Source organism: Saimiri boliviensis, chromosome 9, assembly GCF_048565385.1.
Source record: "Saimiri boliviensis isolate mSaiBol1 chromosome 9, mSaiBol1.pri, whole genome shotgun sequence".
In the NCBI taxonomy this organism is placed as follows: Eukaryota; Metazoa; Chordata; class Mammalia; order Primates; family Cebidae; genus Saimiri; species Saimiri boliviensis.
In genome coordinates this window covers 86,446,956-86,461,615 of record NC_133457.1, presented here as the reverse complement: position 1 = coordinate 86,461,615, position 14,660 = coordinate 86,446,956, and the positions used below count along the sequence as shown (strand labels likewise).

At 40.0% G+C, this 14,660-nt stretch overlaps 1 pseudogene; it reads left to right on the top strand.

Annotated features, from left to right (window-relative positions):
• Positions 1-370: 370 nt before the first annotated feature.
• On the top strand, positions 371-14,422 carry LOC141585554 (histone-lysine N-methyltransferase SETMAR-like; annotated as a pseudogene).
• Positions 14,423-14,660: the final 238 nt, after the last annotated feature.

The window sequence follows — 14,660 nt, the reverse complement described above, 5'->3', positions numbered from 1 at the left end:
TGTTTTATTTTCTTTTTATATCTCTGTATTAACTTCCTAGGGCTGCTGTAACAAATTACCACAACCTTGGTCACTTTAAACAATAGAAATTTATTCTTTCATTGTTCTTGAGTTTGTAAGTCTGAAATCAAGGAGTCAGCAAGTCCACACTCCCTCCAAGCCTGCAGGGGAGAATTTATCCTTGTCTCTTCTAGTTTCTTTCTTTTTTTCTGGTGAAAAGATGCATATATTTAGAATTAGCCAGCCATATTTAGTTTAGATGATCCCAGTTTCGTTGGCAACATCCAAAGCATCCTAATCTGGAGCCCGTTGAAAATATGCCTTCTTCTCTTTATCAGGCCTAAGCAGGGTGTTGACCTTGGCCACATCAATGTCACAGAGCTTTTTCCACAGCCTGTTTGACCTGGTGCTTGTTGACTTTCACGTCCACAATGAATATAAGAGTGCTGCTGTCTTCTGTCTTCTTTATGGCAGACTCAGTGGTCAGCAGGAACTTGCTGATGACATAGCAGTCAAGATTGTTTCTCCTGGTGGCGTTCTTTTGAGGGTATCTTCAGGTGCCTCTGAAGTTGCGGTATCTTGTGGGGCGGGTGTTGGGCAGATCTTCTTTTTGTGTGTGTATAGCTGTGGACAACTTTCAGCACTACCTTCTTGGTCTTTGAAGTCTTTGCATTGGTTTTGGCTTTGGCTGTAGGAGGGGCAAGAGCTTCCTTCTTCATCTTCGGCACCATCTTGTGAAAAGCTCTCTTCTAGTTTCTGATGTCTCCAGGCATCTCTTGGCTTGTAGCTATACAACTCCAGTCTCTGCCTCCATCTTCACGTGGTCCTCCTCTATGTCTGTTTCTTCTCTTCTTTTTATCAGCACATTTGTCATTGGATTTGGGGCCCACCTGGTTAATCCAGGGTGGTTTAATCTTGAGATTCTTCGTTTAATTACACCGACAAAGACTCTTTTTCCAAATAAGGTCACATTCACATTCACGAGTATCTGAAGTTGAAACTTGGACATGTTGTTTGTGGCCACAATACAACCTACTACAATGTCTAACCGCCAATTTTAAGATTCTACTCATTCAACACACGTTTGTTAAATGTCTATTATGTGCCAGGCACCAAATGGTGAGGATGCAAATATCAGCATGATGTGGCCACTGGCCTTCCTTAGCCAGATGAAAACTTATCATTGGGTTTTATTCCAAATCCGTCAGTAATAAAATAAAATACTCACATAAAAGGATATCTTATCTACTCTGAATCTCTTCAGATTAATTTTTCCAGAAATTCTAATGAACACTTTCCATTGTTGTTAATGTTTCAATTGTCCTGTTATTCACTTTTCAGATGTTATTAGCTCAATGTCATTTCTTTCAAAAAATTTTATGATGTGAAACCATTTTAATTTGTTTCAACATATTTTCTTTCACTACAAATCAAAGTACAGGAGCAGTAAACTTAGCAAGAACCCATTTATCCCTATACCATTTTGTCATTAAGGTAACATCAACATCCCTCTGATTGAGGTTGGCCATATCTTATTGTGGCCTGGTTTCTTTGGAAAGCAGAGCCTGAGAATGCGTAGGTAGTTATTTGGAAAATAATTCCAGGAAGCAGGAGTGATGGGGGAGGTGTTTTGGAGGAGAACAGGGGATCAGGGAATCAAGAGGCAGAAACTAAAGAGGAATACATTGTCAACTGAGCCCTCACAATGCAGTAACTGATTTTTACCCCTATAAGACTTTCTGAGGTTTTATGAAACATATCTCAAGGGCAAAAGAGGGAAGAAATTACTTACTTGGTGGCTTCCATCCCTTATTTGTCAAGGGTCAGCACCACCACTCATCTGGGATACACAAGCATAGATGCTGAGCAGTTCCTAAGGGTATTTCCACCCTTTTTATATTTCCATAAAAAGGATGTGGCTGGTCTGGGTGAGATGTATCTCCCCAAAGCTGGTCAAGGCGTGTCCTGAACTGGTCACTGTGGTAGCCAGTGAGTAAGAAATAGAGCCAAAAGAATTCACAGATGAACACGAGAGGTGTCCAATAGACTTTTACTTCCCACAGGGATTTCTGGATTTCTTTGCTCTTTCCTACTGCCAAGCTGGTTATCCTTAGCTTTTGAGACTTTTCAGACTTGGAAGCAGTATAATACCATGAGTCAGATCATTGGACTTTGAAATCAAGAAACCAGGCCTCTGACTGGAGAACTCACTCTCTGTATGCTTCAACCTCTTCATTCATATCAAAGGATAATCACACTTACCTCATAGGTTCATTATAAGGATGAAATGAGGATTACCAGGAAAGTGCATAGCCCTGGGCCTGTATTTTCTGACACCCATTCTTGACACCAAGTGAGTATCCCACATTTCAACTCAATTCTGACACTGAATAGTTGGAGTTTGCACAGACTAAGGGGCTCAATCCCACAAGACTGCCCCTACTTCAGATGCCAGCTGCAAGTCCTGGATATCCCTAAGCCACCCACAGTCTTGTCCAGCAGGCTACAAATTCAGGGTTTTCCACAACCTCTCAAATTAAATAATTCTGTAGAATTGAGAAAGGAGTTCAGGAGGACTGGTTTTGCAAGGTACCGGTCATAAAGACTTCACTGATAAAATGAGATGTAGTAAAGAAGCCAGCCAAAACTCAGCCAAACAAAGATGGTGGTGAAAGCAACTTCTGGCCATTCTCACTGCTCATTATATGTTAATTCGAATGTATTAGTCTACTAAAAGACACTCCTACCAGCACCAAGACAGTTTACAAATGCTGTAGCAATATCTGGTAGCTAGCTTATATAGTCTAAAAGGGGGAAGAACCCTGACTTGGTTTGGCTGTGTCCCCACCCAAATCTCATCTTGAATTGTAGTTTTCATGATCCTCATGTGTCATGGGAGGGACCTGGTGGGAGGTAACTGAATCATGGGAGTGAGTTTTTCCCATGCTGTTCTCATGATAGTGAATAAGTCTCACAAGATCTGATGGTTTTATAAAGGGCAGTTCCTCTGCACCTGATCTCTTGCCTGCCACCATGTAAGATGTGCCTTTGCTCCTCCACCACCTTCTGCTGTGATTGCGAGGCCTCCCCAGCCATGTGGAACTATGAGTCCATTAAGCCTCTTTTTTAAATAAATTACTCAGTCTCCAGTATTTCTTCATAGCAGTATGAAAATGGGCTAATATAAACCCTCAGTTCCAGGAATTCCATATCCCTTTCCCAGAGGACTCATGAACAATCTACCCTTTGTTTAGCATATGATTAGGAGACGACCATAAAAATAGCCAGCCAGCAGCCCTCAGAGCTGTTCTTCCTATGAAGTAGCCACCTTTTATTCCGTTACTTTTTTTTTTTTTTTTTTTTTTGAGTTGGAGTCTCGCTCTGTTGCTCATGCTTGAATGCAATGCTGCAATCTCGGCTCACTGCAAACTCCACCTCCTGGGTTCAGGCAATTCTCCTGTCTCAGCCTCCTGAATAGCCGGGACAACAGGAGTATGCCACTGTGCCTGGCTAATTTTTGTATTTTTAGTGCAGATGGTTTTACCATATTGGTCAGGCTGGTCTCAAACTCCTGACCTCAAGTGATCCACCTGCCTCAGCCTCCCAAAGTGGTGGGATTACAGGCATGAGCCACTGCACCCAGCCTATTCCTTTACTTTCTTAGTAAACTTGCTTTCACTTTACTTTGTCACCTCACTCTTGATTTCCTTCCTGCATGAAGGCAAGAACCCATGTGACCTTCCAGGCTGCACTCCCTTGGGGTCCACCCTGTGAAAGAATGACTCACAGGACTCAGGAAAACACTATGCTTACAATTACTGTTTTTCCATAAAGGATACAAATGAATAGCCAGATGACAAAACACATATGATGGCAAGGTCTGAAAGGGTCCTGAGCATAGGAGCTTCTGTCCCCATGAAGCTAGGGTCTGCCACCCTCCTGGTATATCACTGTGCACTGTGCGCACAAACTGGGAAGCACCCCACACCTCATCATTCAGAGTTTTTATTGAGGTTTTGTTATGTAGGCATGATTGGGTTAGTCATTAACCACTCTAACCTCAATTTCTGGCTTCCCCTCCTCAGCAGTCAGCGAGTGAGGCTGAAGGTTCCAACCCTCTCACCACGTGGTTGATTTTCTTAGCTACCAGCCCCCATCCTGAAGCTATCCAGGGAGTCTGCCTAAAGTTACCTTATTAGCATATACTCAGATATAGCGAAAAGTGGCTCATTATGAATAACAAAAGATACTCCTGTCATTAAGGAAATTCCAAGGGTTTCTGAAATTCTGTGACAGGAACCAGGGGCAAAGACGAAATACATTTTTTGATTATTCACAGTACCACACATAGAGAGTGCTCATTGAACACTGATGTTGTCTCAAGGTGTGGAAGCTGTGTCACAAACCACCATCATCACAACTACCCCTGTAACACCTCTGCTGTGTTAACTTTTGAATTAAAAAAATAAATCTTAATTAAAAAATTTTTTTCGAGCCAGGTGTGGTGGCTTAAGCCTGTAATCCCAGCACTTTGGGAGGCCAAGGTGGGTGGATCACCTGAGGTCAGGAGGTAGAGATCAGCCTGGCCAACTTGGTGAAACTACATCTCTACTAAAAATACAAAAAGTTAGCTGGGCATGGTGGTGCGTGCCTATAATCCCAGCTACTTAGGAGGCTGAGGCAGGAGAATCACAGGAACCTGGGAGGCAGAGATTGCAGTGAGCAGAGATCACATCACTGCCCTCCAGTCTGGGTGACAGAGTGAGACTAGATATCAAAAATAATAACAATAAAAAAATTCGGAGCAAAAGAGTTGGAAATGTTACAGATCACAAGCTCTTTGGTTTCCCATGTAATAAAAATTAATACAGGGCCAAGTAGTTTTCCCATTCAAGGCTTTTATTTCAGTTTATGCTCAAGCTCAAGAACTCCCTGAAAAAGCTGGTAGGGGCTTTTTTTATTAGGCAAAGCACAGGAATTAACATCAGGGTAGGTTATGCAGGCTGGGCTGGGCAAAGCACATGATGTGTAGATTACGCAGTTAGCATATCTGGTTGCAGTGTTTATCTTGAGTCAGGGACCACCTAGTGGTCTGGCTAGCAGCAACAAGGCTGTAAATCAATTGTTCAGCATTCCTACCGTGGTTTAATATTTAGATTTCCTAAGCCATTTCCTGGAATTCTTTACATAAAAGGCATGGTTAAATGTTATGAAAGCACAGAAGAATGGCTACTTTCTTTGTGTGACTAAAGCCTTGGGATTCGTGGGCATATCACCAGCGAGTGGTGTGGGTTTTGTGATCAGTGAAACAAGAGAAAAAAATATATATGAGAAGGAGGAGCTGCGTCCCATTCCTATTCTATCTCAGAAATAGATAAATCAGTACCAGTTCAAGTTAATTTCCTTTGAAAAATGTAGGAGGCAACTATATTCTACCAATGCATATAACAAAAAATAAAAACAATTATATTTTAAAGGTGTCCTAAATTAAGGCATCAAACTGAGGAAAGTTGGATTACCTACAAGTACAATGAACAGTTTTTGTTCTTGAGGAGTGAAGATTCTAGGCAGAGAGAAATGACACTAACTTGGCACTAAGCAGAATGAAGGATAAACAAGGGGTAAGAGAGCAAGTGAAGCAATATTGCAAGACAGCTCGAATACATTAATAAATGAATTCTACAAACAGTTAATGCCAGTGAAGAATGACTCCAGGATTTGAGAAATTAAGAAAGTGTTTACAGAAAGTTTCAGTACCCAGGTTGGTAGAATTGAAACCTTTTTCAGGACAACGAGAGGACATTGAAAGAAGCGAAAGTACAGTAGCAAAAGTCTAAAGACAAGAAAGACAACATGTGTTCCTGGGACAATTAGTTCACCCTTGCTAGTGTTTTGAGTTTAAAATGAGTAACGCAACGCTAGCAATAGCAATATCAAAATTCTAAAGAGTCTCATGCCATGATCTTTTCACTATGAGTAGACTGTGTTGATTTGTTAGCAAGTTTAGTTTCGAAGGAGGAAAAGATATTGAGGTCAGTTGTAGAAACGGAAAGTTTGAAGTCAATGAATTCAAGGGAATATAGTCAGGTCACCAATACCTTGTGGAGAAACAGATAAAATGAGGAGGGTAAAAGTGAAAATTATTTACATTCTTGAAACCACAAAAGTGAACTGAGCCAAGAGCACAGCTGGAATGTGACCCATTGGGGTAGGCAGTCCCACAGAGCCTGAACACATGCCCATTCAGGCCGCCTTGGTTAAGACCTGTCCTTCTCCACCTGACAATGGGAAAAAAACACACCCAAAGGAAGTAAATAGTAATTACATGTGGAGATAGTGGTGGTCTCTCTAGTTCCACCTTGGGATTGAGGTTACAAAAGATAATGTAGAGAGAAAACACTCTGAAGTTATTTATAGTAGGCTTAAATTGAACTTACTTGTTTGAGAGTTTCCAGGCCCATGTGGATTTCTCTCCCTGACCTTGGTCAAAGTCAGTCTATTATAAATCAAGTATAGTACATCCACATGGTAGTTTATATGCCTTTTTTTTTTTTTTTTTTTTTTTTTTTTTTTTGAGACAGAGTCTTGCTCTGTTCACTGCAACCTCTGCCTCCCAAGTTCAAGCGATTCTCCTGCCTCAGCCTCCTGAGTAGTTGGGATTACAGGCATGCGCCTCCACGCCTAGCTAAGTTTGTAGTTTTTGGTCAGGCTGGTCTCGAAATCCCAACTTCAGGTGATCTACCTGCCTCGGCCTCCCAAAGTGCTGGGATTGCAGACGTGAGCCACCATGCCCAGCCTCTTCTCTCTTTTTTAAAGTGTTTGAAATTTTTTTTGAAGTTTGTTTTTTTCTGTTTTTACAACAAGGTCTTACTCTCTCACCCAGGCTGGAGTGCAGTGATGCCATCTTGGCTCACTGCAGCCTTGACTTTCTGGGCTCAAGCACTCCTCCTATCTGAGCCTTCAAAGTAGCTGGGACTACAGGCTCATGCCACCACACCCAACTAATTTTTTTAAAAATTTATTTATAGAGACAAGGTCTCACTAGGCTGGTTTCAAACTTCTGGATTCAAAAGATCCTTTCACTCTAGCCTACCAAAGTGTTGAGATTACAGGCGTGAGCCACTGCACCAAGCCCCATAAATGTTTTCTATGACATACTTGCTAAGGGTTTTTCCGGTATATGGTACGTTTAGGACTTGAGCAAAGAGGTTTAACTCATTTCTCAGAAAGCTCAACACATTTTTCAGTCCCTTGAGTAATGTTTCATTTTGCTTTGTTTGATCCATAGTTCATTTCTCATTTCTAATTTAATAAAGCACAACTCTTCTTCCCAGACAATGGAAAGCCTGAATCAACAATAACAATTTTTGTGGGCAGATTCCATGGGGAGGGATACAAAGTATCAAATGGCTATGTGAAGAATTGAATTTCATAACATTCTGGGAATCTGTGAAGGAAAAAAAAGCCAATGCAGGGCCCCTAGGCCATAAATTGTAAACATAGTCTTCTGTAATTGGGTGCCATTCTAACAGAGGCAGCTCTGGTACAGATGAAAGTGTTGCTAACAACTATAATGGAAAACTTGCATTTGAGTCTCATCTGTACTGCTTACTAAGCATGTGGTGATAGACGGAACACTACACCTTAGTTTCATTTTCAACAAAATGAGGATAATAATACCTCCCCGAGATGTTGTTAAAACTATACATAACATGACATCACAATATCCACTGAGTCACCATCCCTGGGCTACCAGCACGATAATCAGTAACATCTCATAATAAATTACAGGATTGATTATTAGGGAAAAAAGACAAAAAGCCTATATCTTAATAATAATATACTAGTCATTCTAGATATTTGATCCTCTTTTATTTCCATCTAATTTCCAATTGATTCATTTACATTTATTTCACAATATTAAAAAAAATTATTGAATGTTTGTCAGAAAGGCCTTTGGACTCCAAGTTAGTGATAGTCATTTCATTGCAAAGCAGAAACACAAAGGTTTATAGAACCTATGTGTAGTTTATATAGTCTTTTATGCTTCCACTGTATAAAAGAGTGATCAATATGAAATAGAACCATAGAAGCAACAGACTGTTTGGAAAGCAAATAACTTATACAAATTGGCTTTGGTGAAAAATAATGTACTCTGATTATCCTAACCCCAAAGTACACAACATCCCTAGAGTGCCACATGACCATCCTAGGCATTTGTTTTAGAATAATATAAGTGCCTAAAAAGCCCCAGGAACTTGGAATAAAATCATTAGTATTTGCCATAATTTCCATACCATATGTGACCCTTGGGTTGAAGAGTTAAAAAGAAATGTAATGAAACCTAGCCAAGAATTTTGCAGTGGAGGAAAAAGTATTTGTCTCAATTTTACTCCAGAAATTTTGTTCTTGAATGGGAATGTAGACAAGAATGAAGAAATTCATTGAATGAAGATACTAATTCATATCCATGGCACTTAGTTATCTAATTTGTTTCAGGCTTTTATGGTTGAAAATGCTAAACCAGTATTCATTCATTCATTCATCATTCATTCATTCATTCATTCATTCATTCGAGATGTGGTCTCACTACATTGCCCAGGCTGGTCTCAAATTCCTAGGCCAAAGCAATTCTTCTGCCTCAGCCTCTCAAAGTGCTGGGATTACAGGCATGAGCCACTGGTGCCTGGCCTAGATCAGCATTTCTAGAGTCAAACAGGAGTGACAGTGTTTTAAAGAAGAATATATCTTAATGGTTTTCAAACTCTTTAGGCAGTAGATCTGGAAATCATGATGCTTTTTGTGGACTCTCATGAAATACTAATATATTTAACTCGCATTGTGGCAGACTGGCTCCATGCTCATTACTCTTGTTTCTTTTCCTGGCATATGTGACAACTCCATTTTCCAGCCTCCTTGACCTTTAGTTTGAGCCATTTGACTGGGGTATGATGAATGCACTATAAATAGAGGTGCTGTGGACTGGACATATGATCAGATGCACCATCTCTTTTCCCCTTCTCTGGCAACCATGGAGGCCATACGTTACAGAGCACAACATGAAAGAAGCACAGAAGCCTGAATCTCTGCTTGAAGGAGAACCTCTGTACTATTCTTTATACTTTTTTGATTGTCTTTAAATATCACAATAAATTTTATTTTATTAAAAAATTGTTTTAAGTTTATAAAACATAGAAATGTTCAATTAAATCAAACACTCACTTGGTGGATTTGTTATCATAAGCAGACCATGAGTTCATCCAACTTTTCTTTTTTTTTTTTTTTTGAGACAGTTTCGCTCTTGTTACCCAGGCTGGAGTACAACGGCGCGATCTCGGCTCACCGCAACCTCCACCTCCTGGGTTCAGGCAATTCTCCTGCCTCAGCCTCCTGAGTAGCTGGGATTACAGACACGCACAACCATGCCCAGCTAATTTTTTGTATTTTTTTTTAGTAGAGACGGAGTTTCACCTTGTTGACCAGGATGGTCTCGATCTCTCAACCTTGTGATCCACCCGCCTCGGCCTCCCAAAGTGCTGGGATTACAGGCTTGAGCCACCGCGCCCAGCTCTCATCCAACTTTTCAAAATGAAAATACAAATGGAATTATTTGCATTCAACAGAAAGTGCTCCCATTTTGACCTTAGATTAACTCAGTCTATAAATAACCTTGAAAAAATAATAAAAAATGGTCTCGAGATCTTATGCATTGATTCCTAGTAGAGGTTATTTTGTAAAAAGGATGAGACAGCTCTGCAATAACCTAACTGTATAGTCATACCACAAAAATAATTCAGTTGGCTTAGGTTCAAAATCTAGCCACGCTGTTGCTATTGTGCAGAAAGGTTTTTACTTTGCTTGATGTTATTTCTTACTGCTTCTGAAACCCATTACAATCCTTGAATTATCTCCAGTGCTGCTAGTTCTGTCTAATTACTCTCTAGAGATAGACCAGAAAATGCAGATATGAAAGTAAGGCTTGAGATTTTTGTGACAACAGGTTGGTGGTGGGCAGTGAAAATGACTGACAAGCAGATGATCTTTCTGCACAGACTCTATACCAAATAAGAATGTCTACAGCCATAAACATTTATATATTGACACCTTTGGTTATAAGAATTCTAACAATAGCTTTTAGAAACAGTCATTAATAGATCTTGGCATTTCAGTTCCTGCTGATGTCTTATACCCGATTTTAACAGAACCTAAAAATGGTTTCTAATTTGAACTCATTAAATACATTCACACTTAATATGAAAAGAACATCGAATAACACATTAAAGTGTCAGGATTTTAAAACTCAAGCCAAAAACCATTTGGTTAATCATGACTTCTCTATTTATTTGTTTGTTTATTCTCTATTCCCTAATCATTTAATGTCTGACCTATAACACAAATGCAATACAAAGAACAGTCCATAAATGGGTTTTTATATAGATCTCAGGATTGCTTCTAGTGGCAAAAATGGAAGACAGAGCAAATGCAAACCTCCTTTCCCTGCTGCTTCTAAAATTCTGTTTTGTAGAAAGCATGTATTTTAGTAAAGTATAGGAAAGAGCTTGATTTTTTTCCTTTGTGACAAATAAAACTGAATAAATACATATTTCTCCCAAACACCTTTTCTGTTCAAAGGTTAAGCAGACTTCTAGAAGAACAAAATGATATTATTAAATGAAATGCAAGTGTTGAAAGAGAATATTATTATATATCTTAGTGCAAAGCCTTTCAATGCTTGTCAGATCAATTCTGCAACCTCATTACACACTTCGACATTTAGAGGATTTCTGCTTTAAATATTCTCACAGGTTTCAAACATTTTCAGCATCTTAGCAGGAAACTCAGGGGCTGCTGAACCTGCTTAAGGATAAACTTAATACTGGTTGATGCTGGAGCCTAGGTGATGCCCTGTGCTCCAGAGAGCCTTTAAGAAGACGGTAGCTTATTAACGTTATCAAACCTGGGGGAAGATGACAGTAATTGAGGGAGAAGATAATTCTTGCAGTTTCAAAGGAACAGTCATTTCTTATCCTTGACATTACAAACTCAGATGTAGTAAGGTAAGCTTTATCTTTGCCAGGTTAACCACCAACTCTGAGTCACTAAAGACTAAGACCACGAACTCTGCCAAAGACAAAAATCCAACAAGCAAGGAAATTGTTGTTATTCCGACTGTTAAAACTGGGAGAAAACCCCAGTGTCTTGGCAGGGTAGTTTGCCTTACACCCGGGCTAGAGTACAGGGGCACAATCTCGGCTCACTGTAACTTTCGCCTTCCAGGTTCAAGTGATTCTCCTGCCTCAGCCTCCCCAGTAACTGGGATTACAGGCGCTTGCCACGTCCAGCTAATTTTATTTTTTTGTAGAGATGGGGTTTCGCCATGTGGGCCAGGCTGGTCTCAAACTCCTGACCTCAGGTGATCCGCCCATTTCAGCCTCCCAAAGTGCTGGGATTACAGTCATAGTGCCTGGCCTGCCTTACACTTTTATAGGGAGGTGTAGACACATTATAAGCGGGGTGATTTACAGTTAGGTTATTTTGCAATTAGGAAAGGTCTCTATCTGTTAGCTGAAAAGAAAATGTTTATCTCTATGTCTAACTATATTCAAGGGGACAGGTTGTTCTAATCTCAGATAATCATTCACGAGACAAAGAATAGAGAGGTGGAAGGTCTGTCACTGGCTTTTGAGTAGGTTCAAGCCAAAGAAGAAAGGTCAATATTTGGCCTTGTCACAGGTAAACAAGGGAGGCCTCTGTGCAAGTCTGTTAGGGCTCATCAGAAAATGGGCAGCCAGTCTGACCTAAACTGTATGCAGAAGGATGGCTCTTTGCCATAAACCTTTTCCTGGAACACAAAAGCGTGGGGGGGGATTTTAGATAACAAAATGTTGGGACGATTTAACTGTGCTATTTTCTGGGAGCACAGGGCTCAGGTCGAGTTCAACATTGTCAACTCATTTAGTCATCTGCTTATCCATCCACCCCAAACTGCCTACCTTACCTGAGAACAAAACCAGTTCTCTAGTGTCACATTCAACCTTGTTGAATCAACCTGTTTAATCATCAGCAACATATCAGAATAATCAAAAGTTAATACTGAAGAGGCCAGACTTCCAATGTTAGCATTTATTTATGCCAAGGTGAACTCCTAAAATGCATACATAAATTAAATGCTTATAGAATGATTTGAAGGTGTCATGGACTAATAATTACAAGTCTGTACTCTGCTGTCAGTCTTTCTCTGAATTTGTACTTTTCAGAACTTTCTATGTCTCTGTTTCCTCATCTCTAAAGTGAGGATATTGCTCCTCCAATCCTTATATGGTCATAATGAGAACTGATTCCGATAATGTGTCTAAAACAGCACTTGTCAAACTTTAATGCATTTCAGAACCCTATTGGCATCTGGTTAGACAGAAGGTTCTGATTCAGCAGGTCTGGGGTGAGGCCTGAGGCTCTGCATTTCTAGCAAGCTCCCAGTTGATGGCTATGCCACTGATGTCCAGACCACACTTTGAGTAGCAAGAATCTAAAGCCTCAATCACACTGCCTAGCACATAGCCAGTGGTTAATCAATAAGTGTTATTTGTATTAAATTATACACCTGTGAGTAAAATAAGGCCAATAAAGCTTTCTGTAAGGTACATACACCCTGTGTTTTTGCCTTATGTATGTCCATACACGTGATTACATAGTAATGAGACATACAAACTGCATTTGAAAGTCACCCTGATTTTGCTGTCTCAAGTTCTGCTCAGTGTTAGATTTCGCTAGAATTGAGTATACGTTCTCAGCTAATTCTCCAGCGCCTCACTAATTAATTTTTAGTCTGAACATTGCTCATTAAATTGTGAGCCCCTTAAACAGCTCTCTGAAAGTTCAGAAATGATCAAATCAATACACCTGGTGTTACAAAAGAAGATTGTTCAAGGAGGAATAAGAAAGGCTATTGGGTGCTGTCAAGCTCACAGAAGAGTGAGCCAGGCATTTCTCTTTTGAAACCCAGAGCTTACTTTAAAAGGTGGGGTGACTTAAAAGGTAAAGAGAGGCTCATAGCTCAACTGAGAGGATCTTTATAAATAGAAGACAGAGGGACAACTTCAAATATCTAAACTGAAAAATTATATGACTATTCATGGAGATGTGTTTTTAAAAGCCTTGTGGAATTCACATGTACTGCTGGTGGGAGTATAAATGGGTACAACCACTTTGGAAACTACTTGGTAGTATTTGGTTGGTACAAAAGTAACTGCAGTTTTTGCATTGTTGGAATTTGCCATTTGATATTGGAATACATTCTTAAATAAATATGGTTATGTTATTCGTCATTTTAATGGGCACTTATGGTTTTTTTTCTTTTGCTAATGGCTTATTATTCCTGTTTATTTTAGATTATGAAAATGATGCTAGATAAAAAGCAAATTCAAGCAATTTTCTTATTTGAGTTCAAAATGGGTCATAAAGCAGCAGAGACAACTTGCAACATCAACAGTGCATTTGGCCCAGGAACTGCTAACGAACGTACAGGGCAGTGGTGGTTAAAAAATTTTTGCAAAGGAGCGGTGAAGATGAGGAGCATAGTGGCTGACCATCGGAAATTGACAAGACCAATTGAGAGCAATCCTCAAGGCTGACCCTCTTACAACTACGGGGGAAGTTGCCAAAGAACTCAACATCAACCATTCTAGGGCATTTGAAGCAAATTAGAAAGGTGAAAAAGCTTGATAAGTGGAAGCCTCATGAGCTGACCAAAAATAAAAAAAAAAAAAAATCATTTCGAACTCTTGTTTTCTCTTATTCTACACAACAACGAATCGTTTCTCAATCAGGTTGTGACGTGTGATGAAAAGGGAATTTTATACAACAACCAGTGATGACCAGCTCAGTGGCTGGATCAAGAAGAAGCTCTAAAGCACCCCAAAACCAAACTTGCACCAAAGAAAGGTCATGGTCACTCTTTGGTGGTATGTTGCTGATCTGATCCACTATAGCTTTCTGAATCACGGCAAAGCCATTATATCTGAGAAGTATGCTCAGCAAGTGGATGAGATGCATCACAAACTGCAGTGGCTACAGCCAGCACTGGTCAACAGAAAGGGCCCAATTCCTCTCCAGGACAAGGCCTGACCACAGTTCTCACAACCACTGCTTCAAAAGTTGAACAAACTGGGCTATGAAGTTTTGCCTCATCCACTATGTTCACCTGACCTCTTGCCAACCAACTACCACTTCTTCAAGCATCCTGACAACTTCAAATGCTTCAACTACCAGCAGGGAAAATGCTTCAACTACCAGCAGGATGCAGAAAATGCTTTCCAAGAGTTTGTCAAATCCTGAAGCATGGATTTTTATGCCACAGAAATAAAAGAAACTTATTTCTCACTGGCAAAAATGTGTTGATTTTAATGCTTCCTATTTTGATTAATAAAGATATGTTCGAGCCTAGTCATAATGATTTAAAATTTATGGTCCAAAACCACAACTACTTTTGCACCAACCTAATGTCTACTAAAGCTGAACATGCACACGCCCAGTGACCCACCTATGGAATCCTACTACTAGGTATCCAACAGGAATGCATATGCATGTTCACCAAGGGGCAGGTACAGAAATGCTTAAACAGTACTAGTCATGATAGCCTGGACTGGCCACAAGCCAAATGC